We start from the raw sequence: 12,011 nt of genomic DNA, 5'->3' as shown, positions 1-12,011 counted from the left end.
TGTTTTAAAATCATGATAAACATGTTACATTTTTAATTAAAATATATTTGCTTATCCCCTCTAAAAAATTTATGACGTCACCTCAAAATTTTGCAGAATAAAGCCTATCTTAAATGTATAAAATATGATGAGTTTTTATACTTGTGATTTATCACTGCATTAATATTTTTTAGATTTGGTTATACAGAGTGTCTCAAAAAAGTTAATGACTGAGTCAATTTATTTTATTGAAGAAATCAAGAATAGCAAAACTGAATACTTTGAAATATTGTAGATGTTTTGAAGTTTTTTTAAGCATGGTAACTTTTTCGAAAATTTGATTAATCAAATATGCGCAAAATCAAAAATCGGAAAAACTGAAATTCACGAATGCAAAAAACAGAAAATCGAAAAATACAAATCGTAAAAATCGAAAATCTAAAAATGGCTAATCAAAACTTCGAAAATTCAATGAATCAAATACCTAGGTCGATCGAAAAGTGAAAATTCACAAACCTCAAAAATCGAAAAATCGAAAATTGAAAAACGGGAAAACCAAAAAATCGAAAAGTCAAAAATTTATAATATTGAAAATTAAAAAAATCAAAAACAAAAATAAAAAAATCGGAAATTAAAATAATCAAAATATATAAAGTAGAAAAAAATTGCAAAGCCTAAAAACTGAAACGAACAGAAAAATCGAAAAAGCAAAAAATTGGAAAAACAAAAATTCGAAACATCTAAAATCGAAAAAGTGGAAAATCGAAAATCTGAATAAAGAAACTTGGAAACTCTGAAAATTGGAAAATCGAAAACCAAAAAATCGGGAAGTAAAAAAATTGCAGTCCAACAGTTGAGAATAGAAAAACTGAAAAACCGAAAATTCTAAAAATCGACAATGGACAAATTGAAAATCGCGACATTTAAAAAGAAAATCGAAAAATCAAACATCTGAAATTTGAAACTCGAAAATTTCGAAAATCGAAAAGTAAAAAAATTGAAGTCTAAAAGCCGAAAAATGGAAAACTGAACAATCGAAAATTCGAAAATCAAATATCGAAAAATCGAAAAGCCGAAAATTCGAAAATTTGATAAATCAGATATACGAAAAACAGAAAATCTGAAAATACAAAACTGGAAAATCAAAAATTTAAAAATGGAAAAACCGAAAATCGAAAATTCAATGAATCTAATGCGTAGGTCGATCGAAAAACTGGAAATTCACAAATCTGAAAAATCGAAAATTTGCAAGATTGAAAAACCGAGAATTGAAAAATCAAAAAACCGAAAAATGGAAAAATCAAAAATCGAAAAATAGGAAAACCGAAAATTCATAATATTGAAAACTCTAAAGGTCGACAATTCAAAAATCAAAAAATTGGAAAGTAAAATAATCCAAAAATCGAAAAGTAAACAAATTGCAAAGCCTAAAAACTGACGAACAGAAAAATCGAAAAATAAAAAAAAACGAAAAATATCTAAACATGGAAAATCGAAAAATCGAAAATCGGAAAATGGAAAAACCGAAAAATCGAAAATCGAAAACTCGAAAATTCGATGAAACAAATACTCGAAAAAGCGAAAAGTAAAAAAATTGCAAGGCCTAAAAATTGAAAAATCAAAAAATCGAAAAAATGAAAATCGAAGAAACGACTATCGAAAAAAAATCAAAAAATCGAAAAGTGGAAAATCGGAAAGTAACAAAATTGAAATCTAAAAGCTGCAAATTGCAGGACCATAAAAACTGAAACAAACAGAAAAATCGAAAAACCACAAAAGCGGAAAAATCGCAAATCGAAAAATCGTAAAATCAGAAAATGAAAAATCGAATAATCGAAAGTTGAAAAATCGAAGGTCGAAAAATAAAACAACCGAAAAATTTTATGATTAATGGAAAATCAAAAAATCGAGAATAGAATAATTAAAAAACCGGAAAATTGAAAAATCGGAAATCGAAGAATTAAAAACGTAAAATCGAGAATTCAAAAATCCAAAAAATCGGAAAGTAAAATGTAATCGAAAAACGCAAAAAAATTGCAAAGTCTAAAAACTGACGCACAGAAAAATCAAAAAATCTAAAAATGGAAAGACGAAAAATCGAAAATTAAAAGAATGGCAAATTAAAAAATCGAAACATCGAAAAATCAAAAAAACGAAAAATTAAAAAATCGAAAAACGAAAATACCGAAAATTCTAAAAATCGACAATGGACAAATTGAAAATCGAAATTTCTGAAAAGCGGAAAATAGAATATCGAAAAAATTTAAAAGAAAGAAAATTGAAGTCTAAAAACCGAAGAATGGAAAAATTAAAAATCAAAAATTCGAAAAATCAAAACCAAAAAATTCAAAGATTTAAAAAGAAAATCGAAACATCAAAAATCTGAAAATTGAAACTGGAAAATTTGGAAAATCGAAAAGTAAAAAAATTGAAGTCTAAAAGCTGAAAAATGGAAAACTGAACAATCGAAAATTCAAAAATCAAAAAACTGGAAAAAAATAATCGAAAAATCGAAAAGTAAACAAATTGCAAAGCCTAAAAACTGACGACCAGAAAAATCGAAAAATCGTAAAATCAAAAAGTGGAAAATCGAAAACTGGAAATTGAAAAATCGAAGATTGGAAAATCGAAAAATCGAAAATCGGAATATCGAGAATCGACAAATTAAAAAACCGAAAAATCGAAAAATTAAAAAATCGGAAATCGAAAAATGAAAAAAAAACACGAAAATCAAAAATCGAATAATCCGAAACTAAAATAATAGAAAAGTGGAAAAGTAAAAATTGCAAAGTCTCAAAACTGACGAACAGAAAAATCGAAAAATCAAAAAAAATGGAAAATGGAAAAACCGAAAAATCGAAAACTCGAAAAATCGAAAATTCGATGAAACAAATACTCGAAAAACGAAAAGTAAAAAAATTGCAAGGCCTAAAAATTGAAAAATCAAAAAATCGGAAAAATGAAAATCGAAAAAAAAAAAATCGAAAAGTGGAAAATCGGAAAGTAACAAAATTGAAATCTAAAAGCTGAAGAAGGGAAAATTCTAAAAAGCAACAATCGAAAAAAGCAAAATTAAAAATTGAAAATTTGAAAAATGGAAAATCGAAAACTCGAATATCGAGATTTTGAAAAATCGTAAAAATGATAATCGAAAAATCGAAATGCTCAAAAATCGAAAATTCGATTAATCAATATTCTAAAAATCGAAAAAACGTACACAAATCCACAAATCTGAAAAATCGAAAATCGAAATACGAAAAATTAAAAAACCGAAAAATTGAAAAATCCCAAATCGAAAAATGGAAAAACCGAAAATTCAAAAATCAAACTATCGGAAAGTAAAATATAATCGAAAAATGCAAAAAAAAATGCAAAATTTAAAAACTGACGAACAGAAAACTCCAAAAATCTAAAAATGGAAAGACGAAAAATCGAAAATTGAAAGAATGGCAAATCAAAAAATCGAAACATCGAAAAATCAAAAAAACGAAAAATTAAAAAATCGAAAAACGAAAAAACTAAAAAGTCAAAAATTCAAAATACCGCAAATTTGAAAAATCAGAAAATTGGAAAGTAACAAAATCGATTGATAGAAAAATTGAAACTGAAAAATCTAATTCGAAGAAATGGTTGGTCGAAAAAACGAAAAATCGAAAATCGAAGTGACCTTTTTTGAGACAGGCTGCATAAGTAAACCTAAAAAATTATGAAGTTTATAAACTGAACATTTTTTTTTGTTTTTTGAAATGTAGTACTCTTCAAAAATTGTCCGTGACTTATTTTAATGTGAATTTTATAACTATGGTCGGCACAATTAGACCTAATATTAGTGTGATTTTGAGCATATTCTCGATTTTATTAGAGCAGAACAGGTTTTTTTTCTAATTTTATAAGTTACGGAAACTAAGTAATAGCACATCACAGATATTGCAAAAAAAAATTGGGCTCAGGTTACAACTAATTGACAAGATTTTCAAGTATTCAGTTTTGCAATTCTTGATTTCTTCAATAAAATAAACTGACTCAGTCATAATTTTTTTTGAGTCATCCTGTATGTATAAACAAATCCAAAAAATATAAATGGAATGGTAAATCACAAGTATAGACTCATCATATTCTGAACATTTTAGATAGGGTATTTATAAAATTAAAACTAATTCAGAGGAAGAATTTGGTCGACACGTAAATTTCGTTGTAGTTTGAGCCTACCTACAAATTCTGCCCTTGGACGATTTGGACCGCCTCCTTCGGTGATGATCGGCAAAAATGATCCGTCCATTGGCTCAAAACATTTGCGTGCGATTGTACGACTGCACATCCGCGGTTTCGACAAGCCGCGCTGGCGGTGCTGACCAACCCGCGGCCGTGTAAGCGGCACTTTAGCGCTTTCTAGATCGCAGTGAAAGCCGGAAAGGGCTGAAGGAAAAATCCACCACGGGGTGGAGCAGCTTCCTACTGCTCTTTGTTCGCTGCACAATCTAATTTATATAATTCTCGGCCTCATAATGAGGAAATGCAAAGCGAATGTGGGACGATACTCGTTAAAATTTCAAGCCGGCGTCCGATGATTCACTCAACTCGACATGTATGCACCGTATGTTTGAATTTTTTTTTTTTTTCGAAAAAAGAGAGTGGACGTGACCTTTACATAAGAAGCAAATAGCGATGGTTGTTTACATGAATCATTCATTCGCTTTTGTCGGAGCTCCCTGAATTCGTTACGTACTTTGGCTGCGTTTGTTTTGTTTAAATTATTCATCCGAGCGGCATTCGGGGAAGTCATTAAATAAAGAGTTGCGTCGACGCAAAGGGACCTTAATTTCTATCAAAATGTATGAAATCGTACAACAGTCGGAGTGGCGCCACCTACTTGGCGCGAAAATGACAAATAGGTTATGTGAGTATTTTTCACTTACCCGTAATTTATGTATCCAATAAAATCCCTCCAGGATTTTTCCGATAGCATAAATTACACCTTTTGTTCACTCGGTTTATGGTGTTTCGCTCACGAACGTTTCTTTGTCGATCTGATTTATCACCGAAACGTGTATTATTTTCAAAAAATCGCAGTTCGGTATGTCGAAAGATCTGTTATAAGCCCGCACGCTTTGGCAAAAAACAATCGGGTAATATTTATGTTACGACTCTTCAAATATGTACATATTCGTTTCAAAAAACGATCATAAAATGACAATAAAGTAACTGTTCGGAACGAAGTATTGAATGTCACAACCCACTAAAATTCTACATTTTCATAACTTTAAAATACGTCGTAGCGTACGACGAAATTTATGAAGAGTGTTGCCTTAATAAAGGTGCTTCAATTTACATTTTCTGCAAGTAACAATACCCGTACAAGAAGAAATACAATGGAAGCGTACTTTACGACGGTGGAATTTTTTTGGGAAAGCATTATTCTTTCATTGTTATAGGTGGGCCTTGGATTTTATTGGCTTTTGCAACGGACTGTGGGCAAACTAAATATTTTGCTTAATCAATGTCAATAGTGGCAGGTTTGATAGTGACAGCTAAAGTCTGTTTATTTGCTTGAAATTATTGCGGTATGTCAAACATGTTCCACCTTTTTTGACGCATTCCAGCCTTGATGGAATTTCAATCAGAAGGATTTATTTTCGAATTACTCTACCAAATTAAAATTCTGAAAACGTCGTTTGAATTTTTGGTAAATTGATCTAAAATGAGGCGTAGTACAAATCAGCAAACATTGGCAAATAAATAAAGACGAAGGTTGTAAGTTCCACAAAGAGAAAATAAAATCGACCGCTGTACAAACAAGAAAAAACGAATAAATAATTCCAACTTATTGATTATATGATTTCAGAAAAATCAATTATAATTATTCGTTATTATTTACACATCATAAATAATGATAACTGAAATAAATAAAACATTTTCTTGTTTTAGGTTAATATCTGAGTATTTACTTTTCTAACTTTGATACCTTAAATAATATAGCATAATTCAACAAAAAAATCGATAACGGTACCGGGGGCAGAGATTAATCCGTGACAGCCGTGCCGTCGCGACACCGGAAATCAGCATTGATACTTCTTCTTCACTTTTCATTTTAATTTTGAAACTATAAACCGAATGCTCCGACACCTTCTAAACGTTATCGTAATCATGGTAAATCGCTAATCAAAATTTTTTCGTTTAAAATCTCCCCAAAAAATGTTTACATTTACAATTTTGTGTGTATAAGAATTTTTCGTTTTTCGATTTTTGATATTTTGATTTTTTTTATCGGCTTTTTTAATTTTTGATTTTCGTAATATTTGATACCGAATTTTCGATTTTTCGATATTAAATTTCCGAATTTTCGTTTTTGAATTTTCGATTGTCGAATATTTGATTCATCGAATTTTTTTTCCGACTTTCAATTTTTCAATATTTGGAATTTTGGATTTGTTCATTTCTCGAAACTGGAATTTTCATTTTTTTTTACTTTTCACCATGTCATTTTTTGATTTTCCAATATTTGATCGTTCAATTTTCGATTTTTCGAATTTACGATTTTCCAAATTTTTTATTTTCAAAATTTCGGATCTTCGTTTTTTCGATTTTTCGATATTGGAATTTTCAATTTTTTTAAATTCAATTTCTCGACATCGATTTTTTGACTTTGCGAATTTTTGAGTATTTGATTCACCGAATTTCCGATTTTTCCATGTTTGGAATTTTCGATTTTTTGATTTCTCGAGCTCCTAATTTTTGAATTTTCGAATTTTTGACGTTGCACAAATTTTTTCTAAATCTTTGATTTTTCGATTAACCGAATTTTGGATTTTTTGAATATGCGATTTTCTGATTTTCGATTCTTGGAATTTCCGATTTTCCAAATTTTAGTATTTCGAATTTTTAATTTTCTATTTTTGCAATTTCCGAAAATTTGTTCATTTTTTTTTGCTTTTCATTTTTTTATTTCTCAATTTTTCGATTTCTTTATTTTCCGATTTTTAGACGTTTCATTTGTTCAACTTCCGATTTTCGAATTATTTGATTCATCGAAATTTTAATTTCCCGACTTTCGATTTTTCGATATTTGAAACTTTCGATTTGTTCATTTCTGGAAATTGGAATTTTCAATTTTCTTACTTTTCGGTTTTTCAATTTCTTGTTTTTTTAATTTTTTCATTTGATTTTTCCATTTTTCGACTTTTCCAGTTTCGATATTTCATTGTTTGTATATTTCGATTCTTGGATTTTTCGAATTTTTATTTATTTTACTTTTCGATTTTTTGATTTCTCGAGTTCTCGTTTTTCGATTTTTTAATTTTCGAATTTTTAGCTTTCCAGAAGATTTTTCTATTTCTTCTATTTTCGATTTTCCGATTTTTTGATTTTTCGATTTGTCGATTTTTTCCATAATTTGATTAAACGATTTTTCAATTTTCGGAATTTTCGATTTTCCGTTTTTCGGTTTTTGGGAAATTTCGAATTTCCGATTTTTTGAGTATGTATTTGAATCAAGGAATTTTCGATTTTTCGAAATTTTAACTATCCGATTTTTGGTTTTTCAATTTTCGATTTTCAAATATTTGATTCATCGAATTTTTAATTTCGCGATTTTTCGATATTCTGAATTTACGAATTTTTGATTTTTTTACTCTTCGATTTTTTAATTTCTCGGGTTTTCGATTTTTCGATTTTCAATTTTTTGAGTTCGAATTTAAGATCACTCGATTTTCGATTTCTCGAATTTTTGTTTTTTGGTTTTCAATTTGTGGATTTTTGATTTTTCGAATTATTGAATTAACGGATTTTTCAATTTTTGGAATTTCTGATTTTGAGAATTCCCGATTTTCGGTTTTTTGAGTTTCGATTGGTTCATTTTTCGATAATCGAATTTGCGATTTTTTTACTTTACGCTTCAATTTCTCGACTTTTCGATTTTTTGACTTTGCGAATTTTTGAGTATTTGATTCACCGAATTTCCCATTTTATTTTTCGATGTTTGGAATTTTCAATTTATTTACTTCTCGCTTAATTTCAATTTTTCGACTTTTCGATTCTTCATTTCTTCAGTTTTTGATTTTTCCAACATTTTGATTCGTTGAATTATCGATTTTTCGATATTTCGAATTTTTGTTTTTCGATTTTCAATTCGTGGATTTTTGATTTTTCGAATTATTGAATTAACGGATTTTTCAATTTTTGGAATTTCTGATTTTGCGACTTTCCGATTTTCGGTTTTTTGATTTTCGATTGGTTCATTTTTCGATAATCGAATTTCCAATTTTTTTACTTTACGCCTCAATTTCTCGACTTTTCGATTTTTTGACTTTGCGAATTTTTGAGCACTTGATCCACCGAATTTCCCATTTTTCGATGTTTGGAATTTTCGATTTTCGATTTGTTCATTTGTCGAAATTGGAATTTTCAATTTATTTACTTTTCGCTTAATTTCAATTTTTCGACTTTTCGATTCTTCATTTCTTCAGTTTTAGATTTTTCCAACATTTTGATTCGTTGAATTTTCGATTTTTCGATATTTCGTATTTTTGTTTTTCGATTTTCAATTTGTGGATTTTTGATTTTTCGAATTATTGAATTAACGGATTTTTCAATTTTTGGAATTTCTGATTTTGCGAATTTCCGATTTTCGGTTTTTTGATTTTGGATTGATTCATTTTTCGATAATCGAATTTCCAATTTTTTTACTTTACGCTTCAATTTCTCGACTTTTCGATTTTTTGACTTTGCGAATTTTTGAGCACTTGATCCACCGAATTTCCCATTTTTCGATGTTTGGAATTTTCGATTTTCGATTTGTTCATTTGTCGAAATTGAACTTTTCAATTTATTTACTTTTCGCTTAATTTCAACTTTTCGACTTTTCGATTCTTCATTTCTTCAGTTTTTGATTTTTCCAACATTTTGATTCGTTGAATTTTCGATTTTTCGATATTTCGATTTTCAATTTGTGGATTTTTGATTTTTCGAATTATTGAATTAACGGATTTTTCAATTTTTGGAATTTCTGATTTTGCGAATTTCCGATTTTCGGTTTTTTGATTTTCGATTGGTTCATTTTTCGATTATCGAATTTCCAATTTTTTTACTTTACGCTTCAATTTCTCGACTTATCGATTTTTTGACTATGCGAATTTTTGAGTATTTGATTCACGAAATTTCCGATTTTTCGATGTTTGGAATTTTCGATTTGTTCATTTGTCGAAACTGGAATTTTCAATTTATTTACTTTTCGATTAATTTCAATTTTTCGACTTTTCGATTCTTCATTTCTTCAGTTTTAGATTTTTCCAACATTTTGATTCGTTGAATTTTCGATTTTTGGATATTTCGAATTTACGATTTTCCAAATTCTCTATTTTAAAAATATCGGATTTTTCATTGAACTTCGTGATTTTTCATTGAACTTCTTGATTTTTCATTCAATTTTTCCATTTTTCGACTTTGCTACTTTCGATATTTCGTTATGGTTATATTTCATTTTTGGATTTGTTGATTTTTCGAAATCTCGATTTTCAAAATTTTGATTTTTTTACTTTTAGTTTTTTGATTTCTCGAATTTTTGATTTTTTTACTCTTCGATTTTTTGATTTCTCGGGTTGTCGATTTTTCGATTTTCAATTTTTTGAATTCGAATTTTTGATCACTCAAATTTTTGTTTTTCGATTTTCAATTTGTGGATTTTTGATTTTTCGAATTATTAAATTAACGGATTTTTCAATTTTTGGAATTTCTGATTTTGCGAATTTCCGATTTTCGGTTTTTTGAGTTTCGATTGGTTCATTTTTCGATAATCGAATTTCCAATTTTTTTACTTTACGCTTCAATTTCTCGACTTTTCGATTTTTTGACTTTGCGAATTTTTGAGTATTTGATTCACCGAATTTCCCATTTTATTTTTCGATGTTTGGAATTTTCAATTTATTTACTTCTCGCTTAATTTCAATTTTTCGACTTTTCGATTCTTCATTTCTTCAGTTTTAGATTTTTCCAACATTTTGATTCGTTGAATTTTCGACTTTTCGATATTTCGTATTTTTGTTTTTCGATTTTCAATTTGTGGATTTTTGATTTTTCGAATTATTGAATTAACGGATTTTTCAATTTTTGGAATTTCTGATTTTGCGAATTTCCGATTTTCGGTTTTTTGATTTTGGATTGATTCATTTTTCGATAATCGAATTTCCAATTTTTTTACTTTACGCTTCAATTTCTCGACTTTTCGATTTTTTGACTTTGCGAATTTTTGAGCACTTGATCCACCGAATTTCCCATTTTTCGATGTTTGGAATTTTCGATTTTCGATTTGTTCATTTGTCGAAATTGAACTTTTCAATTTATTTACTTTTCGCTTAATTTCAACTTTTCGACTTTTCGATTCTTCATTTCTTCAGTTTTTGATTTTTCCAACATTTTGATTCGTTGAATTTTCGATTTTTCGATATTTCGATTTTCAATTTGTGGATTTTTGATTTTTCGAATTATTGAATTAACGGATTTTTCAATTTTTGGAATTTCTGATTTTGCGAATTTCCGATTTTCGGTTTTTTGATTTTCGATTGGTTCATTTTTCGATAATCGAATTTCCAATTTTTTTACTTTACGCTTCAATTTCTCGACTTATCGATTTTTTGACTATGCGAATTTTTGAGTATTTGATTCACGAAATTTCCGATTTTTCGATGTTTGGAATTTTCGATTTGTTCATTTGTCGAAACTGGAATTTTCAATTTATTTACTTTTCGATTAATTTCAATTTTTCGACTTTTCGATTCTTCATTTCTTCAGTTTTAGATTTTTCCAACATTTTGATTCGTTGAATTTTCGATTTTTGGATATTTCGAATTTACGATTTTCCAAATTCTCTATTTTAAAAATATCGGATTTTTCATTGAACTTCGTGATTTTTCATTGAACTTCTTGATTTTTCATTCAATTTTTCCATTTTTCGACTTTGCTACTTTCGATATTTCGTTATGGTTATATTTCATTTTTGGATTTGTTGATTTTTCGAAATCTCGATTTTCAAAATTTTGATTTTTTTACTTTTAGTTTTTTGATTTCTCGAATTTTTGATTTTTTTACTCTTCGATTTTTTGATTTCTCGGGTTGTCGATTTTTCGATTTTCAATTTTTTGAATTCGAATTTTTGATCACTCAAATTTTTGTTTTTCGATTTTCGATTTGTGGATTTTTGATTTTTCGAATTATTAAATTAACGGATTTTTCAATTTTTGGAATTTCTGATTTTGCGAATTTCCGATTTTCGGTTTTTTGAGTTTCGATTGGTTCATTTTTCGATAATCGAATTTCCAATTTTTTTACTTTACGCTTCAATTTCTCGACTTTTCGATTTTTTGACTTTGCGAATTTTTGAGTATTTGATTCACCGAATTTCCCATTTTATTTTTCGATGTTTGGAATTTTCAATTTATTTACTTCTCGCTTAATTTCAATTTTTCGACTTTTCGATTCTTCATTTCTTCAGTTTTTGATTTTTCCAACATGTTGATTCGTTGAATTTTCGATTTTTCGATATTTCGAATTTTTGTTTTTCGATTTTCAATTTGTGGATTTTTGATTTTTCGAATTATTGAATTAACGGATTTTTCAATTTTTGGAATTTCTGATTTTGAGAATTCCCGATTTTCGGTTTTTTGATTTTGGATTGGTTCATTTTTCGATAATCGAATTTGCGATTTTTTTACTTTACGCTTCAATTTCTCGACTTTTCGATTTTTTGACTTTGCGAATTTTTGAGCACTTGATCCACCGAATTTCCCATTTTTCGATGTTTGGAATTTTCGATTTTCGATTTGTTCATTTGTCGAAATTGAAATTTTCAATTTATTTACTTTTCGCTTAATTTCAATTTTTCGACTTTTCAATTCATCATTTCTTCAGTTTTTGATTTTTCCAACATTTTGATTCGTTGAATTTTCGATTTTTCGATATTTCGAATTTTTGTTTTTCGATTTTCAATTCGTGGATTTTTGATTTTTCGAATTATTGAATTAACGGATTTTTCAATTTTTGGC

At 28.1% G+C, this 12,011-nt stretch overlaps 1 protein-coding gene across 2 annotated transcripts in view; it reads right to left on the bottom strand.

Annotated features, from left to right (window-relative positions):
* Rapgap1 (Rap GTPase activating protein 1) overlaps positions 1-12,011 on the bottom strand; it is a 305,306-nt gene that overhangs the window by 246,121 nt on the left and 47,174 nt on the right. The gene's annotated exons all lie outside the window — the stretch shown is intronic.

The sequence above is a fragment of the Zophobas morio genome, unplaced genomic scaffold (genome assembly GCF_036711695.1).
Source record: "Zophobas morio isolate AGI-343-1 ecotype UQ-CSIRO unplaced genomic scaffold, CSIRO_AGI_Zmor_V1 ptg000021l, whole genome shotgun sequence".
Classification (NCBI taxonomy): domain Eukaryota; kingdom Metazoa; phylum Arthropoda; class Insecta; order Coleoptera; family Tenebrionidae; genus Zophobas; species Zophobas morio.
The sequence above is the reverse complement of the archived record's forward strand: the minus strand, read 5'-3'. Positions and strand labels throughout refer to the sequence as shown.